Below are 22,132 nucleotides of genomic sequence, written 5' to 3'. Positions count from 1 at the left end.
CCCACTCCAGTATTCTTGCCTGGAGAATCCTATGGACAAAGGAGACTGGAGGCTACAGTCCATATGGTCACAAAAGAGTGGGACACTAAATAACCAACTCCAAGCAGGATCTCATGTGGCCTTCCTAGGACAGACCCTACCCCATATACTCCTGCTTTAGCTCCTCTTTGAAGTACCCAAAAAACAGTACCTCATGCATATTTCCAGAGAAGGCAATGATACCCTACTCCAGTACTCTTGCCTGGAAAATCCCATGGACAGAGGAGCCTGGTAGGCTGCAGTCCATGGGGTCGCTAAGAGTCGGACCCGACTGAGCGACTTCACTTTCACTTTTCACTTTCATGCATTGGAGAAGCAAATGGCAGCCCACTCCAGTACTCTTGCCTAGAGAATGCCAGGGATGGGGGAGCCTGGTTGGCTTCCATCTATGGGATCACAGAGAGTCGGACACTACTGAAGCGACTTAGCAGCAGCAGCAGGAGCAGCATGCATATTTCCTGAGTTTTTCAGATGCTAAATACCACCACCAAATGGAAGAAATTAACTACTTGATTATGTAGATATGGAGCCTAAGGACTGGTAATGTAGACATAAACCAAAGAATTGTGCAGGAGCTGATCGCAAACCCTGGAACGCCCCTCCCTCACCCCGCCTTTAAAAATGCTTTGCTGAAACCCTTGGAGAGTTAGGTGTTTTCTGAGCAGGAGCCACCCATATCTCCCGGCTTGGCCCTGAAATAAACTTTTCTTTGCTTCAAACTGGACATTTTGGTTTCTTTGGCCTCACTGTGCACCTCCTTCAGTAGCAACAACAAAACTGAAAATATACAAAGTATTTTCTCAAACCATAATATAATTCAACTAGAAATTAATAACAGAAAGATGACAGGAAACTCCTTAAAGAAGTTAAAGTTTAAAGACAATTACATTTTTCATCCTCAGAAGTTAAATCTTTCTTATATTTTTCATAATTCAACTTAACATTTTTAATCATTCTTCTACATTCATAACAATTGTTTTATGTTCAAAATTCTCCAAACTACGCTTCAACAGTACATGAACTGAGAACTTCCAGATGTTCAAGCTGGATTCAGAAAAGGCAGAGGAACCAGAGATCAAATTGCCAACATCCATTGGTTCATGGAAAAAGCAAGAGAGTTGCAGAAAAACATCTACTTCTGCTTTGTCGACTAGGCCAAAGCCTTTGATTGTGTGGATCACAACAAACTGTGGAAAATTCGTAAAGAGATGGGAATACCAGACCAGTTGAACTGCCTCCTGAGAAATCTGTATGCAGGTCAAGAAGCAACAGTTAGAACCAGACGTGGAACAACAGACTGGTTCCAATCTGTAAAAGGAGTAGGTCAAGGCTGTATATTATCACCTTGCTTATTTAACTTATATGCAGAGTACATCATGAGAAATGCCAGGCTGGATGAAGCACAAACTGGAATCAAGATTGCCAGGAGAAATATCAATAACCTTAGATATGCAGATGACACCACACTTATGGCAGAAAGTGAAGAGGAACTAAAGAGCCTCTTGACGAAGGTGAAAGAGGAGAGTGAAAAAGCTGGCTCAACATTCAACATTCAACTCAACATTCAAAAAAAGAAGATCATGGCATCAAGTTCCATCACTTCATGGAAAATAGATGGGAAAACAATGCAAACAGTGAGAGAATATTTTCTTGGGCTCCAAAATCACTGCAGATGGTGACCGCAGCCATGAAATTAAAAGACGCTTGATCCTTGGAAGAAAAGCTATGACAAACCTAGAAAGCATATTAAAAAGCAGAGACATTACTTTGCCAACAAAGGTCTGTCTAGTCAAAGCTATGGTTTTTCCAATAGTCATGTATGGATGTAAGAGTTGGACCATAAAGAAAGTTGAGTGCCGAAGAATTGATGCTTTTGAACTATGGTGTTGGAGAAAATTCTTGAGAGTCCCTTGGATTGCAAGGAGATCAAGCAAGTCAATCCTAAAGGAAATCAACCCTGAATATTCATCGGAAGGACAGATGCTGAAGCTCCATTACTTTGGCCACCTGATGTGCAGAGGCAATTCATTAGAAAAGACCCTGATGCTGGAAAAGATTGAGGGCAGGAGGAGAAGGGGATGACAGAGGATGAGATGGTTGGATGGCATCACTGACTCAATGGACATGAGTTTGAGAAAGCTCTGGGAGATAGTGAAGGACAGGTAGGGCAGGTGTGCTGCAGTCCATCATGTCACAAAGAGTCGGACAAGACTGAGTGACTGAACAACAGTAACAGAAAGCCATTACTTCTGTCATCTATGTCATTTCAGAGTCAGCTTCAACTGATATTATCCTCATATAGGTATTTTCCAGATCTATGCCAGCCTGACATTATTTTTTAAATCTACTTTATTCACTTTTCATGGAGAAGGAAATGGCAACCCACTCCAGTGTTCTTGCCTAGAGAATCCCAGGGATGGGGAAGCCTGGTGGGCTGTCGTCTATGGGGTCGCACAGAGTCGGACACGACTGAAGCAACTTAGCAGCAGCAGCAGCTACAGCATTCACTTTTCAAAGTGAAACTTTTTGTTATCTTACCATTCTTTCCCAACATATTGGTAGTTAAAAACTACTGCCATAAGATAGTTATATAATCCAATTAAAAAAATGGGCAGAAGAGCCAAATAACATTTTTCCAAAGAAGACATACAAACAGCCAACATGTACATGAAAAGATGCTCAATATCATTAATCACCAGGGAAATGCCAATCAAACCACAATGAGATAGAATGTGTTAGAATGACTATTATTAGAAAGACAAAAAATAAGCAGTGAGGATGTGGAGAAAAGGGAACTCTTATGTACTGTTGGTAGGAATGTAAACTGGTACAGCCACTATGGAAAACAGTATGGATGTTACTCAGAAATTAAAAACAGAACTACCTTATGATCCACTAAGTTCACTTCTGGGTATTTATCCAAAGAAATCCTCATCCCAATTCCCAAGAAGGGCAGTACAAATGAATATTCAAACTATCGGACAATTGCACTCATCTCCCATGCTAGTAAGGTTATACTCAAAATCTTGCATGATAGGATACGTGAACCAAGAACTTCCAGATGTACAAGCTTGATTTAGAAAAGGCAGAGAAACCAGAGGTCAAATTGCCAACATTCACTGGATCATAGAGAAAGCAAGGGAATTCCAGAAAACATTTATTTATGTTTCATTGACTCCGCTAAAAGCTTTGACTGTGTGGATCATAATAAACTATGGGAAACTCTTAAAGAAATGGGAATACCAGACCATTTTACCTGTCTCCTGAAAAACCTGTATGCCAATCAAGTAGCAACAGTTGGAACCTTGTATGGAACAACTGACTGGTTCAGGATTGAGAAAGGAGTATAAGGCTGTTTATTGTCACCCTGTTTATTTAACTTATATGCAGAGCACATCACGTGGGCTGGAGGAGTCACAAGTTGGAAATCAAGACTGCCAGGAGAGAAAAAAAAAAAGATTGCTGGGAGAAATATCAACAACCTCAGATATGTGGATGGTATCACTCTAATGGCAGAAAGTGAAGAGGAACTAAAGAGTCTCTTGATGAGGGTGAAGGAGGAGAGTGAAAAAGCTGGCTTAAAACTAAATATTAAAAAAACTAAGGTCATGGCATCCAGCCCCATTACTTCATGACAAATAGAAGGTGAAAAGGTGGAAGCAAGGACAGATTTCCTCTTCTTGGGCTGTAAAATCACTGTGGATTGCGACTACAGCCATGAAATAAGATGATCATTGCTTCTTGGCAGGAAAGCTGTGACAAAGCTAGACAGTATGTTAAAAAGTAGAGACATCAGTTCGCCAACAAAGGTCCGTATAGTCAAGGCCTTTCCAGTAGTCACATACAGTTGTGAGAGCTGGACCATAAAGAAGGCAGAGCACTGAAGAATTGATGCTTTTGAACTGTGGTGCTGGAGAAGACTCTTGAGAGTCCCTTGGACAGCAGGGCGATCAAACCAGTCAATCTTAAAGGAAATCAACCCTGAATATTCATTGGAAGGATGGATGCTGAAGCTGAAGCTCCAGTACTCCAGCCATCTGATGCGAAGATCCAACTCATTGAAAAGGACCCTGATGCTGGGAAAGATTGAAGGCAGAAGGAGAAGACGAAGACAGAGGATGAGATGGTTGGATGGCATCACTGATGCAATGGACATGAACTTGGGCAAACTCCAGGAGACGGTGAGAACAGGGAAGCCTGGCATGCTACAGTCCATGGAGTCACGAGGAGTCAGACACAACTTGCCAACTGAACAACAATTTGAAGAAAATAAAAACACTAACTTGAAAAGACATTTGCTCTCTCATGATCACTGCTGCATCATCTACATAGTCAAGGCATGGAAACAACTTAAATGTCCACCAATAGATTAATGGATAAAGAAATTGTGGGATGGGTGTGTGCATGTATGTGTGTGTGTGTGTGTGTGTGTGTGTGTGCTTGCTTGCTCAGTCGTGTCCAACACTTTGTGACCTTATGGATTACAGCCCACCAATCTCCTCTGTCCATGGGATTTTCCCTGCAAGAATACTGAAATGGCTTGCCATTTCCCCCCCAAAGAGATCTTCCCAACATCTTCCCAACCCAGGGATCAAACTCGCATCTCCCACATCTTCTGCATTGGCAGATAGATTCATTATCACTGATCCACTGGGGAAGCCCATGCCTGCCAATGCAGGAGACAAGGGTTTGATCCCTGAATTGGGACAATCCACTGGTGAAGGAAATGGCAACCCACTCAAGTATTCTTGCCTGGGAAATCCCATGGACAGAGGAGCCTGGGAGGCTATAGTCCATGGAGTTGCAAGTGAGTCGGAAACAACTTAGCAACTAAACAACAACAACAATGTGTATATGTAATATATAAATACAGTGGAATGTTAGCCATAAAAAATTATAAAATCTTGCCATTTTTGACAATATGGATGGACCTCAAGGGCATTATGTTAAGTGAAAGAATTTAGACAAAGACAAACGCTATATGATCTCTTGTATGTGAAATCTTTTTTTTTTTTTTTTAAATCGTAGATACATGGAACAGACTGGTGGTTGCCAGAGGCAGGGATGGAGGGTGGGAGAAATGGGAAAAGAAACTAAGAGACCCGTATATAGCATCAAGCATACCAACAAAATGAGAGATCCAAAAGAAAAAGAGGGAGAGAAAGGGATATTAAGAATATTTGAAGGAAAAAAAAAAAGTCAATGTCGACATACTCACTAACAGACCAGACACGTTCTCCAGCATCACATCTCTGAAAAATTTTCCCTGGGATGTGTCCAGCAAGGCCTGCAATTCTTCATTGAAATCCACAGTTATTTCCTTGCTTTCTAAAACATCATGGATACTTTGCTTCTAAGAGGGCATCTGTAAAAGTTCTAAGGGAGGGTAGTTGACTTGATAGCATTGTAGAAGGGGACTACATGCATAGCATTTGGTGTTTCAGGCATATGCATTTTTCTGCTGACTTTCCATGTGCCCTTTAGACATAATCAGGGATATAGATATATACATTCTAAACAACAACTATTTACTGAAAAGAAATATCACATGAGATATAGTGTAAAATAACCTGGAAATGTTCAAATCAGGTCATAATTCTCACTTCCAGACAGGTTATTATAAAATTTGAGAACACAAAACAAAACTGTTTTCCCCATCCATTTTAGGTACATCTACAGATATATCATAAAGCAAACAAAATCCCTGAGCTGCCAATATTTAACCATGACTATAGCTGGATCAGTCCCCAAATAAACCTCAAGTTTCTCATCTGTGAAATGGTTTACCAATTATTTAGAATTTTTAAGAGTTCCAATGACTTGGTGAGTAAAGTATATCGAGTGTAGCAAATATAAAATAAACAGAAGTGATAGATCCATTTTTATTAAAATGACAGAGAACCTTGAAGAAATATTCAGAATCCTGCAGGACTAAACAGGCTTCATATATAACTTGGGATCTGAAGTTGTAACCTCTCTCATCTCTATACAACTCAGGTGTTCATTGTAAGTTTTAAGACATGCAATTCAGAAGCACAAGCCACGAGACTTCTGTATTGTAAGATAGGCCCAGTCTGACTCCTCTCAATTTTCTAAGTGATCTCCAAGTATCGGTTATCATTGTCTGCTTTGTATCTTCATCTTATCAACCTGTGAAAAGGTATTAGATTTAGTCTGATTTAGTCTAATTAAAGCTGTTCTAATCCTTCAATATTCTTCACAGGTCCCCAAATTATATTTCTGTATGCTATTTTCTTATCCAAAATGCAGACCAAAACTAAGGAAACAATATTCTCTGTTCTTCATTCAGTTTTCAAATTCAAATAAAGGGTAATTATGAAAAAGGAGTGTTTGAAGAAACAATGTCCAATCTACATATCTTAAGAAATCTAATGAATCCGGAATAGAATAAACTCAAAGGGATCCACACTGAGCTATATTATAATTAAAATGTTGAAACCCAAGAAAAAGAGAGAACCTTAAAATTAATAAAGATAACTCACCAACAGAAACCATGGAAGCCAGAGGCAATGGAATGACATATTTTAATTGCTGGGGGATTTCTTTGGAAGGAATGATGCTAAAGCTGAAATTCCAGTACTTTGGCCACCTCATGCGAAGAGTTGACTCACTGGAAAAGACTCTGATGCTGGGAGGGATTGGGGGCAGGAGGAGAAGGGGACGACAGAGGATTAGATGGCTGGATGGCATCACTGACTCGATGGACGTGAGTCTCAGTGAACTCCGGGAGTTGGTGATGGACAGGGAGGCCTGGCGTGCTGTGATTCATGGGGTCGCAAAGAGTCGGACACGACTGAGCGACTGAACTGAACTGAACTGAAAAGAGCTCTGAATCAATGAATCTATTTCTGATAAAACAATCCTTCAAAAAGAAAGGAAAGAGATTAACTTATGGCAAGACAGCATGAGGAGCTCGAGTGTCCTGTTCCCCACTGAAACTGATAAAAACTATTAAAAAAAAAAAAAAGCAACTGTTTAAACCCTCTGGAAGTGGTTTTAAGAACAAACAACAAATGAAGAAATATCTATTCAAGAACATCTTTTAAAATTCACTAAGAAAAGTGAGCTTATGGTATCTGAACCAAGACCACTTTCTCCCTCCCTCCCTCTCCCATCCCAGCTCAAGGAGAGGAAGACTCTACTCAAGACTCCTGAATTCAAGGCAAAAAACTCCCTCTCCACCACCACCACCCCCAAGTCTCATTTAGAGGCCTTTCTTCTCTGGAAGAATAGGGCATTGGAGTTTCCCATCCAGCTACCTAGCCTGTTGCTAGGGCTGAGTCCTGAACAACTGTGGTTTAGAGGTAGAGGTTCCTTTCTGCCACCTAACCCCCAGTGGTGGAATGAAGACTTTAACTGGACGTGGCATGTGGAAAATACTGGGGCCCTGAACATCCTTGCCCTGGGTTGTGAGGAGTAAACAGTAAACTGAGAGGACCTCTGGTTGCACTCTCCCCTCCACTAAGCACTCACCTAGCACAACAGAACTGTCACTCAGAAACTTGCCATTGTCCCTACCCCCACTTCCAGAGCTTTTGCTTTTGCTTGAGAGAAAAAGTAGATTTTAAAACAGATAGCTCCTATTCTCTTCTCAAATCAACTGAACTGGCTTCATTTGCAAGACCATGGAGAAAGTCAAGCCTAGAGGAGCACTGAAAAAACAGCGAGGTTGTAAAGAAAATCTGTAAGCAGGTCAGGAGGCAACGGTGAGAACTGGACACAGAACAACAGACTGGTTCCAAATAGGGAAAGGATTATGTCAAGGCTGTATACTGTCACTCTGCTTATTTAACTTATATGCAGAGTACATCATGAGAAATGCTGGACTGGAGGAAGCACAAGCTGGAATCAAGATTGCCGGGAGAAATATCAATAACCTCAGATATGCAGATGACACCACCGTTATGGCAGAAAGTGAAGAAGAATTAAAGAGCCTCTTGATGAAAGTGAAAAAGTGGCTTAAAACTCAATATTCAGAAAACTAAGATCATGGCATCTGGTCCCAGCACTTCATGGCAAATAGATGGGGAAACAGGGGAAACAGTGACAGACTTTATTTTTTGGGGCTCCAAAATCACTACAGATGGTGACTGCAGCCATGAAATTAAAAGACGTTTGCTCCTTGGAAGAAAAGTTATGACCAACCTAGACAGCATATTAAAAAACAGAGACATTACTTTGCCAACAAAGGTCCGTCTAGTCAAAGCTATGGTTTTTCCAGTAGTCATGTATGGATGTGAGAGTTGGACTATAAAGAAAGCTGAGTGCCGAAGAATTGATGGTTTTGAACTGTGGTGTTGGAGAAGACTCTTGAGAGAGTCCCTTGGACTGCAAGGAGATCCAACCAGTCCATTCTGAAGGAGATCAGCCCTGGGATTTCTTTGGAAGGACTGATGTTGAAGCTGAAACTCCAGTACTTTGGTCACCTCATGCAAAGAGCTGACTCATTGGAAAAGACCCTGATGCTGGAAAAGATTGAGGGCAGGAGGAGAAGGGGATGACAGAGGATGAGATGGTTGGATGGCATCACCAACTCAACGGACATGAGTTTGAGTAAACTCCAGGAGTTGGTGAGACAGGGAGGCCTGGCATGCTACAGTCCATGGGGTCGCAAAGAGTTGGACACAACTGAGCGACGGAACTGCCTGACAGAACTGTAAAGAAAAACAATTGGGAGAAGATTCAAAATATACGCCAAACTGTAGGTCAACGAGTTTGCAGGTGATTAATGGGCAATAAGGCAACCGGAAAGAACCCTCTTGGAGCCAGCACAAATATCAAACACTAACCTCTGCTAACTATTTCTTCAAAGGACCCACAATTTGATTGAATTAGTTTTCAGAGTAGTTTATGCCCTCGGGCATTATGTAAAACAAAGGATCAGTAAATGGAGCTTGGCTTCTGGCTGCTGGGTGTGGTCAGAGAAAGACAGCTCTAACAAAACTCAGTCATCCCAGGGTGATGGTGGGTATATTCAAATTGCACCTCCCTAAAGAACAACATCAGGGACCTAACCTTGTAGGAAAGGAAACTACAATGAGATACCATTTCACACCCTCTAGGATGGTGGGCTGCAGTCCATGGGGTCGCTAAGAGTCGGACACGGCTGAGCGACTTCACTTTCACTTTTCACTTTCATGCATTGGAGAAGGAAATGGCAACCCACTCCAGTGTTCTTGCCTGGAGAATCCCAGGGACGGGGAGCCTGGTGGGCTGCCGTCTATGGGGTCGCACAGAGTTGGACACGACTGAAGCGACTTAGCAGCAGCAGCAGGATGGCCAGAATTGGATAAAGTCCATAATGACAATTGCTGGTGAGAATGTAAACAAGTTAGAGCCCTCATACTGCTGAGTGTAAAATGGTGCAGCCACTTTGGAAAAAAGTCTAACAGTGTCTCAAACTATTAAACACAGAGTTGCTATATGATCCAGCAATAACTCTTAAGTATACACCTATAGAAATGAAAACATATTTCTATACAGAAACTTGTACATGAATGTTTTAGCAGAATAATTCTTGATAGCCTAAAGGTAGAAACCACCCAAATGTCCAGATGAATGAACAAAGGAAATGTAGTATATCCATTCTACGAATGGAAATCATAAATGGGATATAAAGTACTGATACATGCTACAACATACATGAGCTTTGAAGCAGTATGCTAAATGAAAGAAGGCAATCACAAAAGGCCATATATTATAATTCTATTCATATGAAATATTCTAAATTGGAAAATTTGTAGAGATAAAAGTAGATTAGTGGTTACCTAGGGCTGGGCAGGTGAGGTTCAAGGAGATGTTCAGTTCAGTTCAGTTACTCAGTCGTGTCTGACTCTTTGCGACCCCATGAACCGCAGCATGCCAGGCCTCCCTGTCCATCATCAACTTGCGGAGTCCACCGAAACCCATGTCCATTGAGTCTGTGATGCCACCTGGCTTATGGCTAAAGCATGAAAATGTTGTAAGATTTAGTGACGTTGCACATATACTAAAAACTATTGAACTGTACACTTTAAATGGGTGGATTGTATGGTATGTGAATTATATTTCAATAAATCTATCAAAAGAGAACTGAAGGAGACATTAAGACATTCCCAGATAAACAAAAGCTGAGGAAGTTCACTGCTGACAGACATGCCCTACAAGAACTGCCAAAGGGAGTTCTTCAGAATAAAATGGAAGGATAATAGACGAACTTGAAACTATATGAAGAAATAAAGAACACAGGCAAAGGTAACTACAAGGGATTCCCAGGTGGTTCAGTGGTAAAGAATCTGCCTGCCAATGCAGGAGACCCAAGAGACTCAGGTTTGATCTCCTGGGTCAGGTAGATCCCCTGGAGGAGGAAATAGCAACCCACTCCAGTATCCTTGCCTGGGAAATCCCATGGACAGAGGAACCTGGCGGGCTACAGTCCATAGGGTCACAAAGAAGTGGATACAACCGAGTGACTGAGAATGCATGCAGCAGCAGCAAAGGTAACTACACATGTAAATATATAAGCTAGTATTATTGTATTTTTGGTTTGTAACCCCTCTTATTTTTTTCTATATGATTTAAAAAGAAATGGACAAGCTAATCCTAAAATTCATATGGAATTACAAGAAGCCCTGAATAGCCAAAACAATCTTGAGAAAGAACAAAGTTGGAGGATTGACACTTCTCAATTTTAAAAATTAACACAATCAACAGTAATCAAAAGTATGGCACTGGAATACGGATAGGCACAGAGACAAATGAAACAAATTTGAAAGACCAGAATAAACCCATACACCTAAGCCAACTGATTTCAACAAGGGTACCAGGACCATTCAATGGGGGACAGTCTCTCCAATGCATGGTGCTGGGACAACTGGCTATGCACATGTAAAAGAATAAAATTGGATCTCATATCATATATAAAAATAACTCAAAATGGATATATGACATAAATATAAGAGCTAAAACCATAGAACACTTAGAAAAATACATAAAGATAAATCTTCTTAGATTTATTTGGCAAAGAATTTGCAAAGAATTCTTAGATTTGACACCAAAAGTACAAGCAACAAAAGAAAAAATAAAGCAGACTTTAAAAATCTGTATACCAAAGGACATTACCAAGAATGCATAAGAAACATATACAGAATGGGGGTAATTTGCAAAATTCTACATAATATATATATATATATATATATATATATATATATAATCAGACTACTATCCAGAATACGCAAAGAATTTATAGCTCAACAACAAAAAGACACTCAAATTAAAAATACACAAATGGCCAATAAGTGCATCAAGGTGGCCAAAATCATTGGTGATTAGGGAAATTAGAATCTAAACCACAATGATATTACACTCCAAACACACTAGAATGGTTGTAATTTTTACATTAAAAAAAAAAAAAACAAAACAGGAGATAACAAGTGTCAGCAAGGAAGTGTGGTAATTCTATGTTTAACTTATAGAGAAACTGTCAAACTATTTTCCACAGTGGCTGCACCATTTTACATCCCAGCAGCAATGTATGAGAGCTCCAATTTCTCTACTTCTTGCCGACATTTGTTTCCTGGCTTAATTTCTTTTTAAAAAATTAGATTCTGCCCTCAAATTTAGAAGAAATTTCAATTGGTCCCTGTTACTGCAGCCCAACACTTAAAATTAAACTTTTAAAAATTTCCCTTCAAAATGTATAAAAAATAACCCATGCTAGAAAAAGTTCATTACATCACAAAAGTTTAAGAAATGCATGGGAAAAAGAATCACTTTACTTTTTTTCTTAAATATTTATTTGGCTGTACCTGGTCTTAGTTGCCACAGGCAGGATCTAGTTCCCCTACCAGGGATTGAACCAGGCCCCCTACATTGGATGCACTGAGTCTTAGTCACTGGACTACCAGGGAAGTCACAAGAATCAATTTAAAATAATGGTTATTTCTGAGGAAGAAAGAAGGGATGCAATCAGGGATGGGTACACGGAGCACTGCAACTATAATGGTGATGTTTAGTCTTTTATGTTTGGCTGGTGAGAAAAGAGGTTCACTGTGTTTTTCTCTATATGTTTCTATATGTCTTAAGTATTTCATAACATATTATAGAAGGCCCCCCAAAAAGACAAAGAAAAGAAAGTTTATCCAACATTCCTTCATCACTCACTGCTGTTGCTGCTTAATCACTTCAGTCGTGTCTGCCTTTGTGCAACCTTATGGAATGAATAGCCCGCCAGACTCCTCCCTCCATGGAATTCTCCAGGCAAGAGTACAGGAGTGGGTAGCCTATCCCTTCTCCAGGGCATCTTCCCGACCCAGGAATCGAATCCAAGTCTCCTACATCGCATGCAATTCTTTACCAGCTGAGCTACCAGGAAAGCCCTCATCACTCACCACCACCACCAAAAACATTAAATTATACTAGACAGTATTCTACACCTTATTTTTCTTCACGTAACAATCCATTATAGCATTCTCTAGATCAATAGTGGTAAATCTGTTTCCACAGTTGCAAAATATTTCATAATATGAATGTCCCAAGATGTATTCAAACACTCCTACTAACGAATATACAGGTTGTTTCCAGTTGTCACAAAAACAAAGCTACAAAGGCATCCTTGTTCATATACCCTTACACACTGGTACATTTATTTCTGTAGAATGGATTCTTAAAAGTCAGAATATTAAGTTCCAGTATTTAGTCAAGCAATATTTGTATTTTTTTTTTATTTCCTTACATACTGTCAGATCATTTTTTTCAAAAGGTTGCAGCAATTCATAGTCTTTCCAGCAATGTATGAGTGAGATGTGGGCATTTCTTGAGGGAAATTTCTTTTAACCACATAAGCATTTAATAGATTAAATTCAGTTTTACTGTCTTCCCAAACAGTAAACATGTAATGATATTATGCTTAACATAAATTCATTTTCACCAAGAGATCTGAACACGGGGAATTTAGCTCTTTTCTTACGTAGTGAGTAAACAAGCTAACAATTCACAATCTAATGTAGCAACTCCCTGAAATATTATCTATACACACACACACACACACACACACACACCCCTTCGATCTCTAAGATGTTTCCCGGACAAATGTTAAGTATTGTAAGACCAAAAGTCCTCATTTGAAATATATATAAAGGGCACAGAAAAAAATTATTTTAATCTAGCCCACCATGAAAATATTACAAACTGATTGGTCTATCAAAACTAAGTTTGCAAATGGAAAGGCAGCCCTTAGGAATTAAGGACCTGCAGGCCCAACAGTTAAGCAGTTCCTGAAAGCGCCTTAGGGAGAGAGAATTTTGCGGCGGCATCGTGTCAATAAAAACCCATTTAAACAAATTTAAAAAAAAAAAAAAAAAAAGGGAAAACGACCCAGAATACCCACTAGGAGCTAGTTTCTGCAACCACCTATCCTCATCCGTGATAGTAAAGTGATTAAGGAGAGAGAAATTACTCTCCAATGTTTTGAAGAGACAGAAAAATGAAATGTACGCCGGCTCCTCCCCCACTCAGTCAGGCCATGCGATGCCGAAATGTGTAACCTTACTAATGGTCACTTTTCAACTCGATGCGAGTTTCAGCACTCACCACAACACAAATATCCGCGTTTCTGGACATTCCTTAGGAGACTCGTCCTTTGGCCGTCTTTTCACATAAAGTATGCCTGCAGCGCTTACACCCTATGCAAATGCCGCCATCTTAGGTTTTAGATGAGCCCTAAGGCATAGGGCGGTAGAAACCTGGGCTAGGCGTCACAGCCAAATAGGCCCCGCGCAGAACCGCCGTGCACTCCCAAAATGGCTCCCCCGGCAACGTGACCCAGCCGCCCTGCGGCCCCTCCCCCAGTGTTCCTGAGAGGTTGCGCTTCCTGTTACAGCGTTTATCGCCGCTGAAATTACCTCCTTATTCCTCGTTTTCTTTTCCTTCACTTCTTTTTTCTTTTTCTATCCCAAATTTATTTTACCTTTGTCCCGACCCCTTTCCACATTTCTACATATCTCTCGTTCTAGTCAACTTTCACCTCACGCATGTGTGACATTTTTTAATACACAAATTTATCTTTCTGTTATTTTACCAAAGTATCACAAAATGATAAGGTACACTGAGATCTGATTTTTTCGTATTTTATAGATGAGGAAAATAAGGCTCAGAAAGTGAAAGTGTTAGTCATTCAGTCCTGTCCAACTTTTGTGACCCCATGGACTGTAGCCCACCAGTCTCCTCTGTCCATGGAATTCTCCAGGCAACAATACTGGAGTGGGTTGCCATTGCCTTCTCCAGGGGATCTTCCTGACCTAGGGACTGAACCCAGGTCTCCCACATTGCAGGCGGTTCCTTACCATCTGAGTCACCTGAAAAGCCAAAGTCTCAGAGGTGAACCAATTTTCCAAAAGCTGCAACAGCTAGTGAGTGTTACAGTGTACAAAACCCAATTCTTTTCACTCCACTGAGTTCTGTGCCCTTACAGATCACGGTCTATTTCAACCAACAAATTGAAAATACGAGAAAACTGAAGACCGAGTGCGAAGACTTTAGGTCTAAACTCATACAGTAGATCAATGACAAAATTGAATTTAAAACAGGATGCTTCCTTGTTTATGAATAATTCTGTAACAGAAAACATCTTTGTAAAGGGGTTGGGATGCTATTCTCCAACCCCAAACTCCTTTTAGACTTTAGCTCAAGTCTTGATTCCTCTAAGAAGCGTCTATATTTATCAAGACGTTTAACTTTTTTGGTTCCTCTCCATGAGGGAAAATGTACTAGCTGGATGTAAGCCACCAAAACATTTTTTAAAACCCAGGCTGAAACTTGTTTGTAATGCATTACATATGAATGGTGTGAAAGGTTAGTGGGGAAGGTTTGTGCCGCACAGTTAAGGAAGAGACAATTTAGAGGTCTTAATTCCTTTCCAAAGGAATAGTTTCTACATTCTAAAGTTATCTCTAACTTTCTACAAGAACTCAGCATAGAACACCTCATTCTATTCATATGCATCATTACTTTCTCTTTCTTTATATTGATATTGTCACCCTCAAATAGGAGGTAATGGTAGAGAATTGTATAAGCACCTGGGCCTTGATGTGTGGCCATTCTTATGTAAAATACAGCATAGAGCCAATTTGTGTTGTCAGTAATGTGTGTAGTGAGGTGAAAGGGTCTTAATTTAAGCTTAAAGTACATCCTTTCCTTCAGTTTAGACATATTTGAGCACGATTTGGAAACTAGTCGGTAGACAGCAGAAATCAATTGCAAGAGGAACTGCTGAACTCTTGAGAAACAAGTCACTTTAAGAGAGGATGGAGTCAGGCAGGCAACATTCTGGGTATTGCAGAGAACCTGTGGCTTCAATTAACTTTTTTCCATCAAGTGGCATATCTCTTGGTTGTACAACAAAATGTATTTATTTTAAGCTAGGTACACAACATCTCTCTGTAGTGATTTAATTATAAGTAGAAAGGTAGTGAAGCCTATGACAGGTTTGCTCTGATGCTCTAGCATTTCTTCTGTCTGGAACAAATGACCATTTAGATTTTAAAGAAATACATATAAGTAATCAGCAGGACTCATTATAGAACAATAGGCTTGTGAAGCTGCTAATCAATTTTAGATGGGGAAAAGATCGCTGGATGCACTGGTTTTATTTAGTGGTGTTTCAAACTGAAAGGTGCTGGACCCAGAGATCTAGGGGCAGAAAAGCCCTATTAATTCCAAGGTGGAAGCCAAGGTGAAAGCTTCATACCCCTGCCCCCACTCACTCACATTATCCCTAGTTGGCCTGCCTTCATTTCAACCGGAGAAAAAAATGCCTCCAGAAAAATATCAGAGACAGGGTTTGGTTTACTCTTCAAGGCTGATCCTCTTAGCTTTCTGGATTCTACTGGTCCAGTCAATACCTGTTCCATTCTCTATGACAGTCCAATTTTCCTCTTTCATAAGTAATTGTTCCAAAAGTAATAAACTGTCTCCTGCAAAGATATAAAATTCAAATAGGCAAAAGAAGTGTTGGAGTTTCACCATTATCCAGCCATGTTTAGCAGGCACTTACTTACAAAGAGCTCTCAGTTGGAGAATTTACAAAGAAAATTGCACAGATCTCTGGGACAAGTTTCTGTTATCTTTGCATTAATCAGATCAGATCAGATTAGTCGCTCAGTCGTGTCCGACTCTTTGCGACCCCATGAATTACAGCACGCCAGGCCTCCCTGTCCATCACCAACTCCCGGAGTTCACTCAGACTCACGTCCATCGAGTCCGTGATGCCATCCAGCCATCTCATCCTCTGTCGTCCCCTTCTCTTCCTGCCCCCAATCCCTCCCAGCCTCAGAGTCTTTTCCAATGAGTCAACTCTTCGCATGAGGTGGCCAAAGTACTGGAGTTTCAGCTTTAGCAGCATTCCTTCCAAAGAAATCCCAGGGCTGATCCCCTTCGGAATGGACTGGTTGGATCTCCTTGCAGTCCAAGGGACTCTCAAGAGTCTTCTCCAACACCACAGTTCAAAAGCATCAATTCTTCGGCGCTCAGCCTTCTTCACAGTCCAACTCTCACATCCATACATGACCACAGGAAAAACCATAGCCTTGACTAGACAGACTTTTGTTGGCAAAGTAATGTCTCTGCTTTTGAATATGCTATCTAGGTTGGTCATAACTTTCCTTCCAAGGAGTAAGCGTCTTTTAATTTCATGGCTGCAATCACTATCTGCAGTGATTTTGAAGCCCAGAAAAATAAAGTCTGACACTGTTTCCACTGTTTCCCCATCTATTTGCCATGAAGTGGTGGGACCAGATGCCATGATCTTCGTTTTCTGAATGTTGAGCTTTAAGCCAACTTTTTCACTTTCCACTTTCACCTTCATCAAGAGGCTTTTGAGTTCCTCTTCACTTTCTGCCATAAGGGTGGTGTCATCTGCATATCTGAGGTTATTGATATTTCTCCTGGCAATCTTGATTCCAGCTTGTGTTTCTTCCAGTCCAGAGTTTCTCATATCTGCATATAAATTAAATAAACAGGGTGACAATATACAGCCTTGACGAACTCCTTTTCCTATTTGGAACCAGTCTGTTGTTCCATGTCCAGTTCTAATTGTTGCTTCTGACCTGCATACAAATTTCTCGAGAGGCAGATCAGGTGGCCTGGTATTCCCATCTCTTTCAGAATTTTCCACAGTTGCTTTCATAGTCTAAGACAAATAAGTGAGTAATGGCTCTATAAGTGACAATCAAAATAATTGGTGCATGCAAAGTTAGACTCTGCATTTGATTTGAATACATTCATTTTGAAACATGAATTTGATGTGGCAAATGGGAAAGCAGATATAAGTTTATTCATTCATTAATAAGAACTTACATGTAAAAAATAGGGCTACACAAGATGACAGGAAAGAGTATTAATAGAACAAATATAAATTCACGCAAGTATTGGTGCTCAAGGAGATTAGATTCAGGTTGGAGAGGGGAAAATAAGAGGAGTTCTAAGGAATTATAAGCAGTATCTTTGTATCAGGCATTGGACTAGATACAAGGTGGGAATAAAAGTGAGGCTGGGATGTGTTAGCCTCAGGGAATTTATAGGCTACTGGGGAAATATAAAACCTGAAGTTGGTAACATTTTTATTAGGGGAATTAAAGAGATGAAAAATATTTAATACATACATCTCAACACTTAGAATAATGTATAAAGTCATACATTTTTCAAGGCTGAAATAATGATGTAGTAAATGGAAAGAACAACAACAAAAATCTATGAATGTACTGCAAACCAATGAGGGCAATATATTAGAAGGAAAATATATCATGTTTTTGTTCAGCTGCTCCGTTATGTCTGACTCTTTATGACCCCAAGGACTGCAGCATGCCAGGCTTCCCTGTCCTTCACTATTTCCTGGAGCTTGCTTAAACTCATATCCATGGAGTGTATTGACTCAGTGCCCCCCCTCCCCACCATCTCATCCTCTGTTGCCCCCTTGTCCTCCTGCCCTCAATCTTTCCCAGCATCAGGGTCTCTCTTGGTGAATAGGCTCTTTGCATCAGGTGGCCAAAATATTGGAGCATCAGCTTCATCAGCAGTCCTTCCAATGAATATTCAGGGTTGATTTCCTTTAGAATTGACTGGTTTGATCTCTTTGTTGTCCAAAGGACTCTCAAGAGTCTTCTCCAACATCACAATTCAAAAGCATCAATACTTTGGCGCTCAGACTTCTTTATGGTCCAACTCTCACATCCATACATGACCATACATGGAAAAATCATAGCTTTGACTAGATGGACTTTTGTCAGCAAAGTACTGTCTTTGCTTTTTAATATGCTAAGTTTGTCATAGTTTTTCTTCCAAGGAGCAAGCGTCTTTTAATTTCATGGGTGCAGTCACCATCTGCAGTGATTTCAGAGCCCCCCAAAATAAAGTCTCTCACTGTTTGCATTGTTTCCCCACCTATTTGCCATGAAGTGACGGGCCCAGATGCCTTGAACTTAGTTTTCTGAATGTTGAGTTTTAAGCCAGTTTTTTCACTCTCCTCTTTCACTTTCATCAAGAGGCTCTTTAGTTCTTTGTTTTCTGCCACAGGAGTGGTGTCATCTGCATATCTGAGGTTATTGATATTTCTCCCAGCAATCTTGATTGCAGCTTGAGCTTCATCCAGCCTGGCATTTTGCATGATATACTCTGCATATATGTTATATAAGAAGCACGACAACATACAGCCTTGTGCATGCCTGCTAAGTCATTTTAGCGGTGTCCAACTCTGTGCTACCCTATGAACTGCCAGACTTCTCTATCCACAGGATTCTCCAAGCAAGAATACTCGAGTGGGTTGTCATACAGTCTTGAGACATCTAAAAATCCACTATTTACATTATGTGTAAAGTTAACTTATCCTAAAGTCCTTTTATAAGTTTTTTTTAATTTTTTAAATTGAAATATAGATGACTTACAATAATTATATTAGTTTCAGGTGTGCAGCAGAGTAATTCAATGTTTTTATGGATTATACCCCATATAAAGTTATTACAAAATATGGGCTATATTCCGTGTGCTATACATTGCATCCATAGAAATAGAAGATATTAAGAAGAAGTGGCAAGAATACACAGAAGACCTATACAAAATACAACTTCATGACCCAGATAATCACAATGGTGTGATCACTCACCTAGAGCCAAACATCCTGGAATGCAAGTCAAATGGGCCTTAGGAAGCATCACTACGAACAAAGCTAGTGGAGGTGATGGAATTCCAGTTGAGCTATTTCAAATCCTAAAAGATGATGCTGTGAAAGTGCTGCACTCAATATGCCAGCAAATTTGGAAAACTCAGCAGTGGCCACAGGACGGAAAAGGTCAGCTTTCATTCCAATCCCAAAGAAAGACAATGCCAAAGAATGCTCAAACTACCACACAATTGCACTCATCTCAAATGCTAGCAAAGTAATGCTCAAAATTCTCCAAGCAAGGCTTCAACTGTATATGAACCGTGAACTTCCAGATGTCCAAGATGGATTTAGAAAAGGCGGAGGAACCAAAGATCAAATTGCCAACATCTGCTGGATCATTGAAAAAGCAAGAGAGTTCCAGAAAAACATCTACTTCTGCTTTCTTGACTATGCCAAAGCTTTTGACTGTGTGTATCACAACAAACTGTGGAAAATTCTTAAAGATATGTGAATACCAGACCACCTGAACTGCCTCCTGAGAAATCTGTATGCAGATCAAGAAGCAACAGTTAGAACTGGACATGGAACAACAGACTGGTTCCAAATGGGGAAAGGAGTACATCAAGACTGTATATTGTCACCCTGTTTGTTTAACTTATATTAGAGTACATCATGAGAAATGCCAGGCTGGAGGAAGCACAAGCTGGAATCAAGATTGCCAAAAGAAACATCAATAACCTCAGATATGCAGATGACACCACCCTTATGGCAGAAAGCAAAGAACTAAAGAGCCTCTTGATGAAAGTGAAAGAGGAAAGTAAAAAAGTTGGCTTAAAACTCAACATTAAAAAAACTAAGATCATGGCATCTGGTCCCATCACTTCATGGCAAATAGATGGGGGGGGGGGGCAGTGGAAACAGTGAGAGACTTTATTTTGGGGGGCTCCGAAATCACTGCAGATGGTGACTGCATCCATGAAATTAAAAGATGCTTGCTCATTGGAAGAAAAGTTGTGACCAACCTAAACAGCATATTAAAAAGCAGAGATATTACTTTGCCAACAAAGGTCCATCTAGTCAAAGCTATGGATTTTCCAGTAGTCATGTATGGATGTAAGAGTTGGACTATAAAGAAAGCTGAGCACTGAAGAATTGATGCTTTTGAACTGTGGTGTTGGAGATGACTCTTGAGAGTCCCTTGGACTGCAAGGAGATCCAACCAATCCATCCTAAAGGAGATCAGTCTGACTGCTCATTGTAAAGACTGATGCTGAAGCTGAAACTCCAATACTTTGGCCACCTGATGTGAAGAACTGACTCATTGGAAAAGACCCTGATGCTGGGAAAGATTGAAGACAATAGGAGAAGGGGACAACAGAGGATGAGATGGTTGGATGGCATCACTGACTCAATGGACATGAGTTTGAGTAAACTCCGGGAGTTGGTGATGGACAGCGAGGCCTGGAGTGCTGCAGTCCATGGGGTCACAAAGAGACATGACTGAGGTACGGAACTGAGCTGAACTGAAATGTGAAGGCTTATTTCTTAACTCGCAATTCTTTTGCATTGATGTATATGTCTAACTTTATGTCAGTATCATGAGTCTTAATTTCTGTAGCTTTGAAATAAGTTTTAGAATCAAAAATAATGAGTGCTACAATTTTATTTCTTTTTCCTCGAATTCTTTTAGCTATTCTGATCTCTTGCAGTTCCTTATGAATTTTAGGACTAGCCTGATAATTTTTGAAGTAATCAAGGTGGGGTTTTGATAGGGATTGTGTTGGATATGTAGAAAATTAGGGGAAATAACGACATTAAGTCTTCCATCCCATGAACAGGAAATGAATGTTTTCCCATATACACAGGTTTTCTTAATTTTTTTTCAGTGACATTTTGAACCTTTCTATGAACAAGTTTTATAATCTTTTGTTGAATTTATTCCTAAGTTTTGTTATGCTATTTTAAATGGAATTTTCCTAATTCATTTTCAGATTTTCCATTGCAAGTGTATACAGCTACAACTGATTGTTATATATTGGTTTTGTATTGTACAACCTTGTTAAAATTGTTTATTAGTTCTAGTTGTAGTAGTCTGGTGTGGATTTTTTAGGACTTTCTATATACAAGATTACACAATTTAAAAATAGATGTAGTGGACGTCCATGGTGGACCACTGACTTAGACTCTATGCTCCCAGTGGAGAGGGCCCAGGTTTGATCCCTGGTCAGTGAACTAGATCCCACATACCTCAACCAAGAGTTTGAATGCTGCGACTAAACATCCTGCAGCAAAGACTGAAGACCCCAGGTGCCACAACTAAGGCCCAGCATAGCCAAATAAATAAATAAAATTATTAAAAATAAAAAATAGATATAGTTTTATTTCTTTCTTAATTTGGATGCCTTTTATTTCTTTTTCTTGCTGAATTGCCCTGAACCTCTACTTCAAAGCTGAATAGAAGTGGTGAGAGCAAATATCCTTAGCTTGTTCCTGATCTATGGAAGAAAGGGATTTCATAGGTGCTATATGGAAATGGCAACCCACTCCAGTGTTCTTGCCTGGAGAATCCCAGGGATGGAGAGCCTGGTGGGCTGCCGTCTATGGGGTCGCACAGAGTTGGACACGACTGAAGCGACTTAGCAGCAGCATATTAGCTTCCTATTGCCACTATAACAAATTACTGCAGTTAGTGACTGAAAATAATACAAATTTATTCTCTTAACACGTTTTGAGGCCAGAAATCTGAAATCAGTTTCACTTAGTTAAAATCAAGGTGCTAGCAGGCCCGTGTTCCCTCTGGAGGCTGCAGGGGACAATCCGCTTCCTTGCATTTTCTTCCTTTAGAGACTGCATACATCCCTTGGCTCACGGGCTCTTTTTCCATCTTCAAATCTAGCAGTGTAGCATCATCTCTAATCTCTCACCTCTGCTTCCTGTCTC

At 40.2% G+C, this 22,132-nt stretch overlaps 1 long non-coding RNA gene across 5 annotated transcripts in view; it reads right to left on the bottom strand.

Annotated features, from left to right (window-relative positions):
• Positions 1-13,835, bottom strand: part of LOC113886777 — a 188,225-nt gene extending 174,390 nt beyond the window's left edge. For 4 of the 5 annotated variants that reach the window (XR_003509558.1, XR_003509555.1, XR_003509556.1 and 1 more), the window contains exon 1: positions 9,828-9,931. This is a non-coding gene — a long non-coding RNA (uncharacterized LOC113886777). Of the gene's footprint in view, positions 1-9,827; positions 10,004-13,629 lie in introns of those variants that run through there. The other variant, XR_003509554.1, reaches the window with a different exon arrangement.
• Between the last annotated feature and the right edge of the window lie 8,297 nt (positions 13,836-22,132).

The sequence above is a fragment of the Bos indicus x Bos taurus genome, chromosome X, assembly GCF_003369695.1.
Source record: "Bos indicus x Bos taurus breed Angus x Brahman F1 hybrid chromosome X, Bos_hybrid_MaternalHap_v2.0, whole genome shotgun sequence".
In the NCBI taxonomy this organism is placed as follows: domain Eukaryota; kingdom Metazoa; phylum Chordata; class Mammalia; order Artiodactyla; family Bovidae; genus Bos; species Bos indicus x Bos taurus.
This window is presented reverse-complemented; position numbering and strand designations above follow the sequence as displayed.